The following is a 15,503-nucleotide window of genomic DNA, read 5'->3' on the forward strand; positions in this document are numbered from 1 at the left end:
ATGAGAACTAGGAGATTTTAGATAGAAAGGAACTTGGAAGCATTCGGTTATGCTAGAACCATTGGTGACATTTAACATTACAAAAGAAAATATGAAGGAAGAGTTAATGCAAATCCTAGAGAATTTGTATGAAAAGCCCTCCACTTAAAATAAGGTATTCCTGATGAAGCATTTATTTAATATGAAGATGGTAGAAGGTGGATGTATTGCAGACCATTTAAATAGGTTTAATATTGTTGCTATTAGCTTGAATATTGATGGTATTCCTTTGGAGGATTACCTTAAACATTGGAGAGTATTGACATGTTGCATTCATGACTATGTTTGACATTGATGTCAACATAGCAGTACATTTGTGAAGATTGGTAGAGTAGAAGACAGAGATCATACATGTATGGTTAGAGTTTTGAGGTACAAGTGAAGCACTTTTAAGGAAATCTTGTTCCTTTTGTCTTGATGATGAGATTAAATGTGTAGAGTCTAAGTTGATGATACCAAATTTATAAGTGATTTATAGAGAGCAGTACAGAGAGAAAATGCATGAAAATTAATTTATGATGATCATATTATATCTTCTAGTAGATATATAATATGGTGATGTGTATTCAGCCAATGATTGAAGACAATATGATGGTGATGTCAGCAAGTGTGCAAGCCCTAGTAGTGCATGTGTAAAGTTTTGTATATGTTGTGAGCTGACAGTGCTAGTGTAATTGTAAATTAATTAATTGGCTTATTATAATTGATTTAAAAAGTCTCAAGGATGACTCAAGGAATTATTTGAAGATAAGGTATAAATGAAAGATTTTTTCCTTGTTTGTAAGATGATAATTGAAAATATGTTCTATGCAAACTGTGAAAAGGAGAAGAGTGTTTGGTCAATGTGAATAAGTGACCCAAGGGATTATTGAATGTGATATTTGTGATCTGGTTACAAGATCAGAAAGAGAAAACTTCCAGTTGATAGGACATAGAAAGAGGAAGGAAGTACAATTATATTCTATTATTCTATAAGGAATAATACATAGATCATTTGGATAGTGGGTTCACTGGTCCTTCCCTTGGAGCTATTTGGATAATAGGTTTATTTTCCTTCCATAACTCCTAAAAGGGATTGATATGTACTGAATATTGTTATAGACTCCTAACAGGAATTTCTCACATGGTTAAGTTTGATTAAGGTTGATAATTATGATAATAATCAGATAACTGATTCACCCCCCTGTCTCAATTATATTGGTGGACAATGTATTCTAATAATTTGTATCAGAGCATTAGGTCCTTAAAAGAAATCTTAACAACGTTGGGAGATTAGTAGCGAGTCACTTTAGAAAAGATAGTCCTAAGTCTAATGGAGGAAATTTTGACACCCAGAATATGGAGCTTTTTGGTCAGACATTAGAAATGTGTAAAGAATTGAGCATCAAAATTCCAAATCTAGAATCCTTTTGTTGCATTGAAAAGAATAGAAGCACAAGTGAAGACAGATCCAGATCCAAAGAAGACAAGGAGATCAAGGAAGATAATAATCTGCTTATGGAAAGAGAGCCAAAAGGTATGAAAATTTTCATTTGTTGGATGGGTATGTGCAAGATCATGGTGTACCAAACTATGGCCTTAAGTGGTAGTGAAAAATCAACAAATCAGGTTTATGTCAACTTGACACATAATTTTGAAGTGGTTATGGACTTTATATCAAAAATTTGTAAGAAAATAATTTGTAAAAAATTGAATGTAGTTTCTAAACTACTAGGCCTTATCAGGAAAAAAATAATTGATTGGTCAAAAGTTTGAATTTTAATGCAGTACTAAGAAAATTTCAGGGCGAAAATAAAAAGTAGGTGTATGTCTGACCACCTTAATCAAAATCAAATCATAATATTTTTTTAATATAATTATAGATACGAAAACTAGACTCACGCCTGGATGTGACGCATATTTTTTGATATTTTTATTCCAAATAAATAATTAAATATGAATTTTCTACCAAAACTTTTTCGGATTAAAAAAAGTCCCGTGTCTGACAACCCTAACTAATAGAAAATTTGATCAAATTTTTCTTTTTTTGTTTTTTTCTTATACTAGGCGAAGTATAGAATGTGACGCAACTTTTAGATTTAAAAAATGTTATACCGTTTGAAAGTTATAGCTATTTTTCATTCAGTATGTCAATCAGCACTTTACAATAATCTTCATTGATAATTAACTAATAAATACTTATCGAACTCAGAATTTGACAGAAATTATATTGATGGAATCTAGAGAGCGATATTAAAAAACCCATTTCGTTTCATTCAATTTCGATCAAAATAACATTGTCAGACGGCTACCCGAAGTCTGAGTATCACTAAAACTCTCTATAAACACGTCTTTGGGGTTGACCGGGCAAGCTTGGTAAATACCAAGCCTGATCGGATATCTGATTTGACATAGGATATCCGATTTGGCTCGGTAGTCAAATTCCAAAAATTTTCAAATTTTGGAGGGAAATTCGATTTAAACGTTTTAATTTTTTATTTTTAAATTATTTCACTTATAGTAATATGTAAAGGCATATTTTAATATATTATATATATATATATATATATATATAATAACGTAATGTAAACATACAAGATATAATTTAGTAATATATAATAATATCTTATGTTAATCTTATTACAATCTATAAATATAATATATATTATTATTATTTTGATTAAATATAATAACGTAATATCTTCATTAAATGTAATATATATTATATATTATTATATTAATATGTATAATAATATAATATTTATATAACAACGTAATATTTTTATTAAATATTTATATAATAACGTAATATTTTCATTAAATATAATAATGTAATATGTATATGTATATATATATATATATATATATATATATATTATTATATTGATATGTATATTATTAATATATATGTATATTATTAATATATAAGAGTCAAAGGGGGTCATAGGGGTCATAGGGTGACCTATAACCCTCTTTGACCCATTAAACAACGATATATGTCTCTAGGGGTCCTAGGACCCCTAGGGACATATGTCGTCCTTTAATGGGTCAAAGGGGGTCCCTTTGACCCATTAAATGACAACATATGTCCCTAGGACCCCCAGGGACATAGCCGAATCGTTCATATCGATCAAAGGGGGTCATAGGGTGACCTATGACCCCCTTTGACCCATTAAACGATGACATATGTCTCTAGGGGTCCTAGGACCCCTAGGGACATATTCGAATGGGTATTATGGGTCAAAGGGGGTCATAGGGTGACCTATGACCCTCTTTGACCCATTAAACGATGACATATGTCCCTAGTGGTCCCCTAGGGACATAGTCGAATCTTTCATATGGGTCAAAGGGGGTCATAGGGTGACCTATGACCCCCTTTGACCCATTAAATGATGACATATGTCCCTAGGGGTCCTAGGACCCCAAGGGACATAGTTGAATCATTCATATGGGTCAAAGGGGGTCATAGGGTGACCTATGACCCCCTTTGACCCATTAAACGACGACATATGTCCCTAGGGGTCCTAGGAGCTCTAGGGACATATTCGAATGGGTAATATGGGTCAAAGGGGGTCATAGGGTGACCTATGACCCTCTTTGACCCATTAAACGATGACATATGTCCCTAGGGGTCCTAGGACCCCTAAGAAAATATTCCAATCGTTCATATGGGTCAAAGGGGGTCATAGGGTGACCTATGACCCTCTTTGACCCATTAAAAGATGATATATGTCTCTAGGGGTCCTAGGACCCCTAGGGACATATTCGAATGGGTAATATGGGTCAAAGGGAGTCATAGGGTGACCTATGACCCTCTCTGACTCATTAAACGATGACATATTTCTCTAGGGGTCCTTGGACCCCTAGGGACATATTCGAATTGTTCATATGGGTCAAAGGGGGTCATAGGGTGACCTATGACCCCCTTTCACCCATTAAACGACGACATATGTCCCCAGGGGTCCTAGGACCCCTAGGGACATATTCGAATGGGTAATATGGGTCAAATGGGGTCATAGGGTAACCTATGACCCTCTTTGACCCATTAAACGATGACATATGTCCCTAGAGGTCCTCAGACCCCTAGAGAAATATTCGAATCATACATATGGGTCAAAGAGGGTCATAGGGTGACCTATGACCCTCTTTGACCCATTAAACGATGACATATGTCCCTAGGGGTCCTCGGACCCCTAGGGACATATTCGAATCGTTCATATGGGTCAAAGGGGGTCATAGAGTGACCTATGACCCTCTTTGACCCATTAAACGACGACATATGTCCCTAGGGGTCTTAAGACCCCTAGGGACATATTCGAATCGTACATATGGGTCAAAGGGGGTCATAAGGTGACCTATGACCCCCTTTGACCCATTAATCGATGATATATGTCTCTAGGGGTCCTAGGACCCCTAGGGACATATTTGAATGGGTATTATGGGTTAAAGGGGGTCATAGGGTGACCTATGACCCTCTTTGACCCATTAAACGATAACATATGTCCCTAGGGGTCCTTGGACCCCAAGAGACATATTCGAATGGGTAATATGGGTCAAAGGAGGTCATAGGGTGACCTATGACCCTCTTTGACTCATTAAATGACGACATATGTCCCTAGGGGTCCTAGGACCCTAGGGACGTATTCGAATTGTTCATATGGGTCAAAGGGGGTCATAGGTCTGACCCATTAAACGACAACATATGTCCCTAGGGGTCATAGGACCCTTAGGGACATATTAAAATGGGTAATATGGGTCAAATGGGGTCATAGGGTAACCTATGACCCTCTTTGACCCATTAAACGATGACATATGTCTCTAGAGGTCCTACGACCCCTAGGGACATATTCGAATCGTTCATATGGGTCAAAGGGGGTCATAGGTGACCCATTAAACGACGATATAAGTCTCTAGGAGTCCTAGGACCCCTAGGGACATATTCGAATGGGTAATATGAGTCAAAGGGGGTCATAGGGTGACCTATGACCCTCTTTGACCCATTAAATGACGACATATGTCCCTAGGGGTCCTCGGACCCCAAGGGACATATTCGAATGGGTAATATGGGTCAAAGGGGGTCATAGGGTGACCTATGACCCTCTTTGACCCATTAAACGATCACATATTTCCCTAAGGGTCCTAGGACCCTAGGGACATATTCGAATCGTTCATATGGGTCAAAGGGGGTCATAGGGTGACCTATGACCCCCTTTGACACATTAAACAACGACATATGTCCCTAGGGGTCCTAGGACCCCTAGGGACATATTTGAATCGTTCATATGAGTCAAAGGGGGTCGTAGGGTGACCTATGACCCACTTTGACCCATTAAACGACGACATATGTCCGACATATTCGAATGGGTAATATGAGTCAAATGGGGTCATAGGGTAACCTATGACCCTCTTTTACCCATTAAATGATAACATATGTCTCTAGGGGTCCTAGGACCCCTAGGGACATATTCCAATCGTTCATATTGGTCAAAGGGGGTCATAGGGTGACCTATGACCCTCTTGACCCATTAAACGACGATATATGTCTCTAGGGGTCTTAGGACCCCTAGGGACATATTCAAATGGGTAATATGTGTCAAAGGGGGTCATAGAGTGACTTATGACCCTCTTTGACCCATTAAACGACGAGATATGTCCCTAGGGGTCCTAGAACCCCTTGGGACATATTCGAATGGGTAATATGGGTCAAAGGGGACCTATGACCCTGTTTGACCCATTAAACGAAGACATATGTCCCTAGGGGTCCTAGGACCCTAGGGACATATTCGAATGGTTCATATGGGTCAAAGGGGGTCATAGGGTCCTAGGACCCCTAGGGACATATTTGAATCATTCATATGAGTCAAAGGGGGTCATAGGGTGACCTATGACCCTTTTGACCCATTAAACGACGACATATGTCCCTAGGGGTCCTAAGAACCTAGGGACATATTCGAATGGTTCATATGGGTCAAAGGGGGTTATAGGGTGACCTATGACCCCCTTTGACCCATTAAACGATGACATATGTCCCTAGGGCTCTTAGGACCCCTAGGGACATATTTGAATCGTTCATATGAGTCAAAGGGGGTCATAGGGTGACCTATGACCCCCTTTGACCCATTAAACGATGACATATGTCCCTAAGGGTCCTAGGACCCCTAGGGACATATTCGAATGGGTAATATGGGTCAAATGGGGTCATAGGGTAACCTATGACCCTCTTTGACCCATTAAACGATGACATATGTCTCTAGGGGTCCTAGGACCCCTAGGGATATATTCGAATCGTTCATATGGGTCAAAGGGGGTCATAGGTCACCCTATGACCCTCTTGACCCATTAAACGATGATATATGTCTCTAGTGGTCCTCGGACCCCTAGGAACATATTTGAATGGGTAATATGGGTCAAAGGGGGTCATAGGGTGACCTATGACCCTCTTTTATCCATTAAACGACGACATATGTCCCTAGGGGTCATAGGACCCCTAGGGACATATTCAAATGGGTAATATGGGTCAAATAGGGTCATAGGGTAACCTATGACCCTCTTTGACCCATTAAACGATGACATATGTCTCTAGAGGTCCTACGACCCCTAGGGACATATTCGAATCGTTCATATGGGTCAAAGGGGGTCATAGGGTGACCTATGACCCTCTTGACCCATTAAACGATGATATAAATCTCTAGGGGTCCTAGGACCCCTAGGGACATATTCGAATGGATAATATGGGTCAAAGGGGGTCATAGGGTGACCTATGACCCTCTTTGACCCATTAAACGATGACATATGTCCCTAGGGGTCCTTGTACCCCAAGGGACATATTCGAATTTGTAATATGGGTCAAAGGGGGTCATAGGGTGACCTATGACCCTTTTTAACCCATTAAACGATGACATATGTCCCTAGGGGTCTCAGGACCCTAGGGACATATTCCAATCGTTCATATGGGTCAAAGGGGGTCATAGGGTGACCTATGACCCCCTTTGATGCATTAAACGATGACATATGTCCTTAGGGGTCCTAGGACCCTTAGGGACATATTCGAATGGGTAATATGGGTTAAATGGGGTCATAGGGTAACCTATGACCCTCTTTGACCCTTTAAATGACGACATATGTCTCTAGGGGTCCTAGGACCCCTAGGGACATATTCGAATCGTACATATGGGTCAAAGGGGGTCATAGGGTGACCTATGACCCTCTTTGACCCATTAAACAATGATATATGTCTTTAGGGGTCCTAGGACCCCTAGGGACATATTCGAATGGGTAATATGGGTCAAAGGGGGTCATAGGGTGACCTATGACCCTCTTTGACCCATTAAACGATGATATATGTCGCTAGGGGTCCTAAGACCCCTAGGGACATATTCGAATGGGTTATATGGGTCAAAGGGGGTCATAGGGTGACCTATGACTCCCTTTGACCCATTAAACAATGACATATGTCTCTAGGGGTCCTAGGACCCCTAGGGACATATTCAAATGGGTATTATGGGTCAAAGTGGGTAATAGGGTGACCTATGACCCTCTTTGACCCATTAAACGATGACATATGTCCCTAGGGGTCCTCGGACCCCAAGGGGCATATTCGAATGGGTAATATGGATCAAATGGGGTCATAGGGTGACCTATGACCCTCTTTGACCCATTAAACGATGACATATGTCCCTAGGGTTCCTAGGACCTCTAGGGACATATTCGAATGGGTAAGATGGGTCAAAGGGGGTCATAGGGTGACCTATGACCCTCTTTGACCCATCAAATGACGACATATGTCCCTAGGGGTCCTAGGACCCCTAGGGACATATTCCAATCGTTCATATGGGTCAAAGGGGGTCATAGGGTGACCTATGACCCTCTTTGACCCATTAAACGACGATATATGTCTCTAGGGGTCCAAGGACCCCTAGGGACATATTCGAATGGGTAATATGGGTCAAATGGGGTCATAGGTCACTCTGACTCATTAAATGATGACATATTTCTCTAGGGGTCCTTGGACCCCTAGGGACATATTCGAATTGTTCATATGGGTCAAAGGGGGTCATAGGGTGACCTATGACCCCCTTTGACCCATTAAACGACGATATATGTCCCTAGGGGTCATAGGACCCCTAGGGACATATTCGAATGGGTAATATGGGTCAAATGGGGTCATAGGGTAACCTATGACCCTCTTTGACCCATTAAACGACAACATATGTCCCTAGGGGTCTTCGAACCCCTAGGGACATATTCGAATCGTTCATTTGGATCAAAGGGGGTCATAGGGTGACCTATGACCCTCTTTGACCCATTAAACGACGACATATGTCCCTAGGGGTCCTAGGACCCCTAGGGACATATTCGAATCGTTTAATGGGTCAAACGGGGTCATAGGATGACCTATGACCCTCTTTGACCCATTAAATGACGACATATGTCTCTAGGGGTCCTAGGACCCCTAGGGACATATTCGAATGGTTATTATGGGTCAAAGGGGGTCATAGGGTGACTTAAGACCCTCTTTGACCCATTAAACGATGACATATGTCCCTAGGGGTCCTTGGACCCCAAGAGACATATTCGAATGGGTAATATGGGTCAAAAGGGGTCATAGGGTGACCTATGACCCTCTTTGACCCATTAAACGATGACATATGTCCCTAGGGGTGCTAGGACCCTAGGGACATATTCGAATTGTTCATATGGGTCAAAGGGGGTCATAGGGTGACCTATGACCCCCTTTGACCCATTAAACGACGACATATGTCCCTAGGGGTCCTAGGACCCTTAGGGACATATTCGAATGGGTAATATGGGTCAAATGGGGTCATAGGTCACCCTATGACCCTCTTTGACCCATTAAACGATGACTTATGTCTCTAGAGGTCCTAGGACCCCTAGGGACATATTTGAATTGTTCATATGGGTCAAAGGGGGTCATAGGCTGACCTATGACCCTCTTGACCCATTAAACAACGATATATGTCTCTAGGGGTCCTAGGACCCCTAGGGACATATTCGAATGGGTAATAGGGGTCAAAGGGGGTCATAGGGCAACCTATGATCCTCTTTGACCCTTTAAATGATGACATATGTCTCTAGTGGTCCTAGGACCCCTAGGGACATATTCGAATCGTACATATGGGTCAAAGGGGGTCATAGGGTGACCTATGACCCCCTTTGACCCATTAAACAATGACATATGTCTTTAGGGGTCCTAGGACCCCTAGGGACATATTCGAATGGGTATTATGGGTCAAAGGGGGTCATAGGGTGACCTATGACCCTCTTTGACCCATTAAACGACGAGATATGTCGCTAGGGGTCCAAGGACCCCTAGGGACATATTCGAATAGGTAAAATGGGTAAAATGGATAGTGAAGAAGTGCTAGGGTGGATAGAGGCCCTTGAGAACTACTTTGATCTTGAAGACGTAGAGGCAGATAAGAAGGTAAAAGTAGCAACAACAAGACTGAGAGGAACATCACTCACTTGGTGGACTAGTGTTCAGAATGAGAGAGAGGAAAGGTGGTGCAGGGCACCTAACCTATGTGGCAGGGGGGAACAAGTATCTCTATTGCCGGACACCTTGCCACTCCATGAAAGCGAGGATTCAAGTAGATTAGGAAGTTGGAATAAAGGTTTGGTCCATATTTTACAAGTTGGTCTATGTTTTTTAATAAAGGCACATGTAAGGCCCACAAGCATTTTGGTGATGTTATAAACCAAGTGACTCCATGGGACCAAAAGGCCTTAGAATAAGGTATTTAGAGTCTAAACAATATTAGCAAAAAGTGGTTGTTTGTTTGTTTTATGGTTGGGAACGCCTATATGGTTGTTCCAACGGTCATGTAGACCTTTATATATGTCATATGTGATCTCAGTTGAAAGGGGGAGATCAGAGTGTATGGTGGTTTGGAGAAAAAATAATAAAAACTTCAATTTTCTGGAAATTTACTTAGTTGCATTTAATAAATCCATATGACCAATTTTGAGTCAATGGAATAGTTTAGAAAGTTAGGGAATGCATAAAAACTATAGTTTGAAATTTGAATTTCAAATTCAAATGGTCATATTAGTTTTGGAGGGAAAGTAGTAATTTGGTATTTGTTTGATTAAATAAACCTTTGTAACCAACTTGGTCGGTTGGACAGGTGCATATAAGCCTATTTAAGTTGTAATGAACATATGCAAGACATGAATCATTATTGGTACAGAAAAAATGATAGAAATTGTATAGAACAACAATCATATTTTCCTCTGCATCAATTAAAAAAATAAAAAATAAATGATACTTATGCATACAATGGGGCTCTCTGTGCGAATGAAAATCCTTGATGATCTAGGACGCCGAATCTGTACAGGCTCATCGTCAGTAGCCACACCCTATATACAATAAATAATGTAATTAAATGAGATTACCACAAACATTTTACAAGAATGCATCAATATTTAATCAATTAGAAAACATCTAATTACCTTTCCTTTGTCAATGCATGCTGGCTCACCCCTCGCACTTTGTCCCCCCGGGGCAGGTGGTATATGCAAGATAAAAGAAAGATTAGCAACCATATATGCTACAATATCAAATAGAAAAAAGAAATGCGAACACAACATAATGTACCGTAGATGTCTCAAGGCAAAATGAAATGGCCGAGAGTGTAGCATCATCTATCTGTCTGAGCTCCTCCTCGGTCATCAACTAAACATGAATGAAGATCACATACATGTAAAAGTCAGTATGGCTTAAAAATTAAAATTACTCTATTATAAAAATTAACTTTAAATCACATATGTCATAACAAAAAAATGTATACACGTACCGACACCGAAGGAGTCCGTGCCTCTACATTCCCCTCCTCTCTCGCATCAGGGTTTGTAGACTCTGCACGTGCTTCTGGTGTATCCTCATCTAATACAAAATGATACTCAAGAAGATCACCTATGGGACCCAGACAAATATTTTTGCATGTAATGCAAGTGTGAGGCACACAAATGTGTGATGAGCTAGCCGATGATGAACTGGCACCAACATCATCAACACGAGGAGGCAAGACTGACCTAGCCTAAGATATCATTAGGCTACTCAGCCTATGAATGGTCTGATGGTCTGAGAGCTAGCCTCTGCCATAATATCTGGATGCTGCACTCGAGGAGGGGGGGAGATATCGGGGGGGGGACAAAAGTGCCAAGTTTCTTCCGCTGGGAAGAGGGTCTATCCTGAGGAGCTCCTAGTCCTAAGCCCATGTTGGGCTTCATGCTCCAATAGTTCACTTTAAGTTTCAACACAAATTCTGCATATAATTTTTTAAGGAAATAAAATGGTATGTCTAAATTTCCATGTGGAGGGATATCAAAGACCATCCACCAACGGTCCCAAAAATTTGCACTTCTGGCGTCATTTGTGCACCATTTAATCGATAGTTTGGTTTTTTTTGGGTCAACTGGTATACCCATTTTTGGGTTAGCAAAAAGGCTTGCCAAATCGTCTTTGGTTATGTTGAGGGCCGCGACCTCATCATAATCCAAACCATCATCAAACATTTGGTGCATTTCATCACGCCAACGAAGAGCGGCATTTTGTTGGTTTGTAAGAGTTTCAATGTTATCCACTATGGTGTTTAACGTGGATAACATAGGAGCCAGTGCACGTACATTATTATATGTTCTATGCAAACCTCTCAACTCAGTGAGATTTTCATTTATCAAATCCTCGATTCGAGGAGGGTTTTGAGGAGGTAGAGGATCATTTGGTGGACGGTTTTGTGGGGATACTAGATCGTTTGGTGGTGGGTTGCGAGGAATATTATTCCCTGCCTCAGTGTCATCATTTTGATCAGCCATTCCTATTGAATTGCAAAACGTAATATATATTAAAAAAAAATCTAAATTTTAACCATTTTTGTCAAAAAAACCCTAGATTCAACTAAAACAAAAAAAATCTTGTTAAAATCTATTAAATTTAGGTTAAAAATGAGTCAGGGGGGGGGGGGGGGGAACATACCTGATATCTGATATCCGATTTATTATCTAATATCCAATCTGACTGGCCCAAATTTGCGTGAAAATAAGGGCCGCGGGTTTGTGATTTTGTGTTTAATCCATGCACAGGTATCGGATATCCGATATTATTATATTATAGTATAATAATTATTATAATAATAATATTAAATAATATATCATACTATTATATGATTTTAATTATTAGTCAGATATTGGATTTAAAATCGGATATCCGATATCAAATCGGATATCCGATATAATATCGGATATCCGATATCAAATCGGATATCCGATATAATATCGGATATCTGATATGGCTCAGCTTAACCTTCCAGGTTTGGTTCCTGGATAGGTAAAAAAAAGTCAGAGCGCATTTTGAAGCGCTTTTAGGCGTCTTCAAACTCTTTTTTTTTCACATCACCACTTTTTGGCACACCATGGTCCTGCACATACCCGGATGTGTAAAGAGTTTGGTCAATTTTTGTCTAGATGTCTTAACAGAGTAAGAAAAGCTAGAAATAATTCTCTTTCTAATGAAGATGAAGAATTTAATGTAAGTATGGAAAGATTCCTGAATTACTATGATGATAAAGATAATGATCTTTAATTGGTTAAGAAATCTAAAGTAATAGAAGAGAAAGATTTGGTAACTATAGTTAATCCAAATGATAACCACAAGAATGTACAAGTTTTCTTTGAGACTAACAATGACTTGTAGAATGATGTGCAAATTGTTGAGAAAAGAGAAGAACACAAATCTAATCCTAGAGCATGAGAGAGAGTTGAGTTGACAAATCCTAGCAAAAGTATATCAAAAAAATAACCCCCTAGAGAAGATAATTGGAAGCAAAGACAAAGGAGTGATGACAAGGAATTTAATGAAGAGATATGTTTGATTTCTCAATTTGAACATAAGAGTATAGTTGAAGCATATAAAGATGATTATTGGATTCAAGTAATGAAGAAAGAATTAGATAAAATTGTGAAGAATGAAACATGGGAATTAGTTCCAAGGCCTAAAGACAAGAATGTTATTGGAACCAAATGGGTATTCAAAAACAAGATGAATGAGCAAGGAAAAGTTGTAAGGAACAAGACTAGCCTTGTGGGCAAAGGATATTCACAAAAATAAGGAATAGACTATGAAGAGACTTATGCTCATATAGCCATAATGGAAGTAGTAAGAATGTTCTTTGCATATGCAGCGAACAAGAAATTCAAAGTGTATCAGATGGATGTAAAATTAGCCTTCCTAAATGAAGAATTTGAAGGTATACATGAGCAGCCTGAAGGTTTTCATCTGATAGAAGGAAAAGACATGGTATGCAAACTAAAGAAAGCTATATATGGTCTAAAGTAAGCACCTAGAACCTAGTGTGCAAGGTTGGACATCTATTTGGAAAAAAATGGTTTTGCTAAAGGTACAATGAATAATAACTTATATTCGAAATAAATAGAGATAATGACATAATACTAATATTTGATAATACTAATATTTGTTGATGACATAATATGTGGAGATAATGATGAAGCAAGTGATAAGTTTTTTTAAGAAATGAAGAATGAGTCTAAGATAAGCATGATAGGAGATATGAAATTTGTCCTAGGTTTGTAGATTGTGCAAAATAGTGATGGGATTTTTATTTCACAAGCTAAGTATTTGAAAGACTTGTTGAAGAGATTTGGCTTGGAATGTTGTAAGTATGTTGGTACACCAATGATAAGTGGTCACAAGTTATCTAGCAAAGATGAGACACCTATAGTTGAGTAGAAGAAGTATAGATCCATGATTGGAGGTTTGCAATATCTGACTCACACCACAGTAGATATAAAAAAAAATTTAGTTGGTATTGTAGCTAAATTTCAAGATGATCCTAAGGAGTATCACTATGTAGTAGTGAAAGGGATATTTAGATATTTGAACAGACATCTAATTATGGAATGTGGTATGATAGATCAAGTGATTTCACTCTATGTGCATATACTAATGTGGATTGGGTAGGCAATATGGATGATAGAAAGAGCACCAGTGGTGGATCATTCTTTCTTGGAGGAATATTGGTTTCTTGGATGAGAAAGAAACAAGATTGTATATCATAGAGTATAGGTAAGGTAGAGTATGTGGCAGTAGCAAATAATAATAATCAAGTGATGTGGATGAAGAAGATGATGAAAGACATTAGGTAAGAATTTTTAGAAATTTTTATCATATATTATGATAACACAAGTACAATGAGTATGTCTATGAATCCTATATTGCATTCTAAGACTAAGCATATATCTATTAAGTATCATGTTCTAAGAGAGAAGGTAGTAGAAAAAGAGATTAGATTGGACTATTTCAGTACTATAGATCAAATTGTAGATATCTTTATGAAGCCCTTACCTAAAGATACATTTGATTACTTGAAAGGTATGCTTGGGGTTATGCCCTTGCCTATTTCTAAGTAGATGATGTAAATATTGCATTAGTCTAATGGTACATAGAACTATTGTTTGATTGCACTAAATGTTGATGATTTTGTATGGGGGAGTATTTATGATGAGTAGAGTCATTAAGGACTCTTGGTATTTGGTATTGAAAAATGTCTTTGGACACTTGAGCTAGTTAAAATCTTTGAGAAGCAATTGACACAATGAGGTCTTTTTCATTTATGTCAATGGGGGAGAAGAGTGTATGAAAAAAATCTCCTAAGTATGTATGGGGGAGAGATACTTTATTAGGGAGATTTAGAAAGATTCATGAAGATACAAAACAAGCACTATTCTAAAAGATTTTCAGATTTGATTGATGAAGAGGATTTGAAAATATGCTCGTTCAACAATAGCAGTAGTAGAGTATCATTTGGTATTCTTGGAACCTAGATGTTTTTCATCTATGTTGCCATCAGTGCCAAAGGGGGAGATTGTTAGCATGAATTATGATGGTATTGTTTTGGGAGATTATCATAAGGATTGGAGAGTATTGACATGTTGCATTCATGACTATGTTTGTCATTAGTGTCAACATAGTAGTAAGTCTATGAATATTGGAAGAGTAGTAGACAAAGATCATGCTTGTATGGATAGAGTTTTGATGTACAAGTGAAGCACATTTAAGGACATGGTGTACCTTGTGTCATGATGATGAGGTTAAATGTAAAGAGTCTAAGTCAATGATTTATGAAAGTTATAAGTGATTTGCAGAGAGTAGTACAGAGATACAGTGCATGGAAAGCATTTTATGATGATCCTTTTATATCTTCTAGCAGAGATATAATATGGTGATGTGTTGTCAACCAGTAATTAAAGATAGTCTTATGGTGATATTAGCAAGTGCGCAGCTCCTTAGTATCACAAGTGTGCATTTTTATATATAATATGAGCTGACAATGCAATTATAATTTTGGATTAATTATTTATCTTATTATAATAATTAATTGGGAAAGTCTCAAGGGCAACTCAAGGGATTATTTTGAAGATATGTTATAAAGGAAAGATGTTTTCCT

The sequence above is a fragment of the Cupressus sempervirens genome, chromosome 9 (genome assembly GCF_028749045.1).
Source record: "Cupressus sempervirens isolate cs-2001-9-10 chromosome 9, ASM2874904v1, whole genome shotgun sequence".
NCBI classification, from domain to species: Eukaryota; Viridiplantae; Streptophyta; class Pinopsida; order Cupressales; family Cupressaceae; genus Cupressus; species Cupressus sempervirens.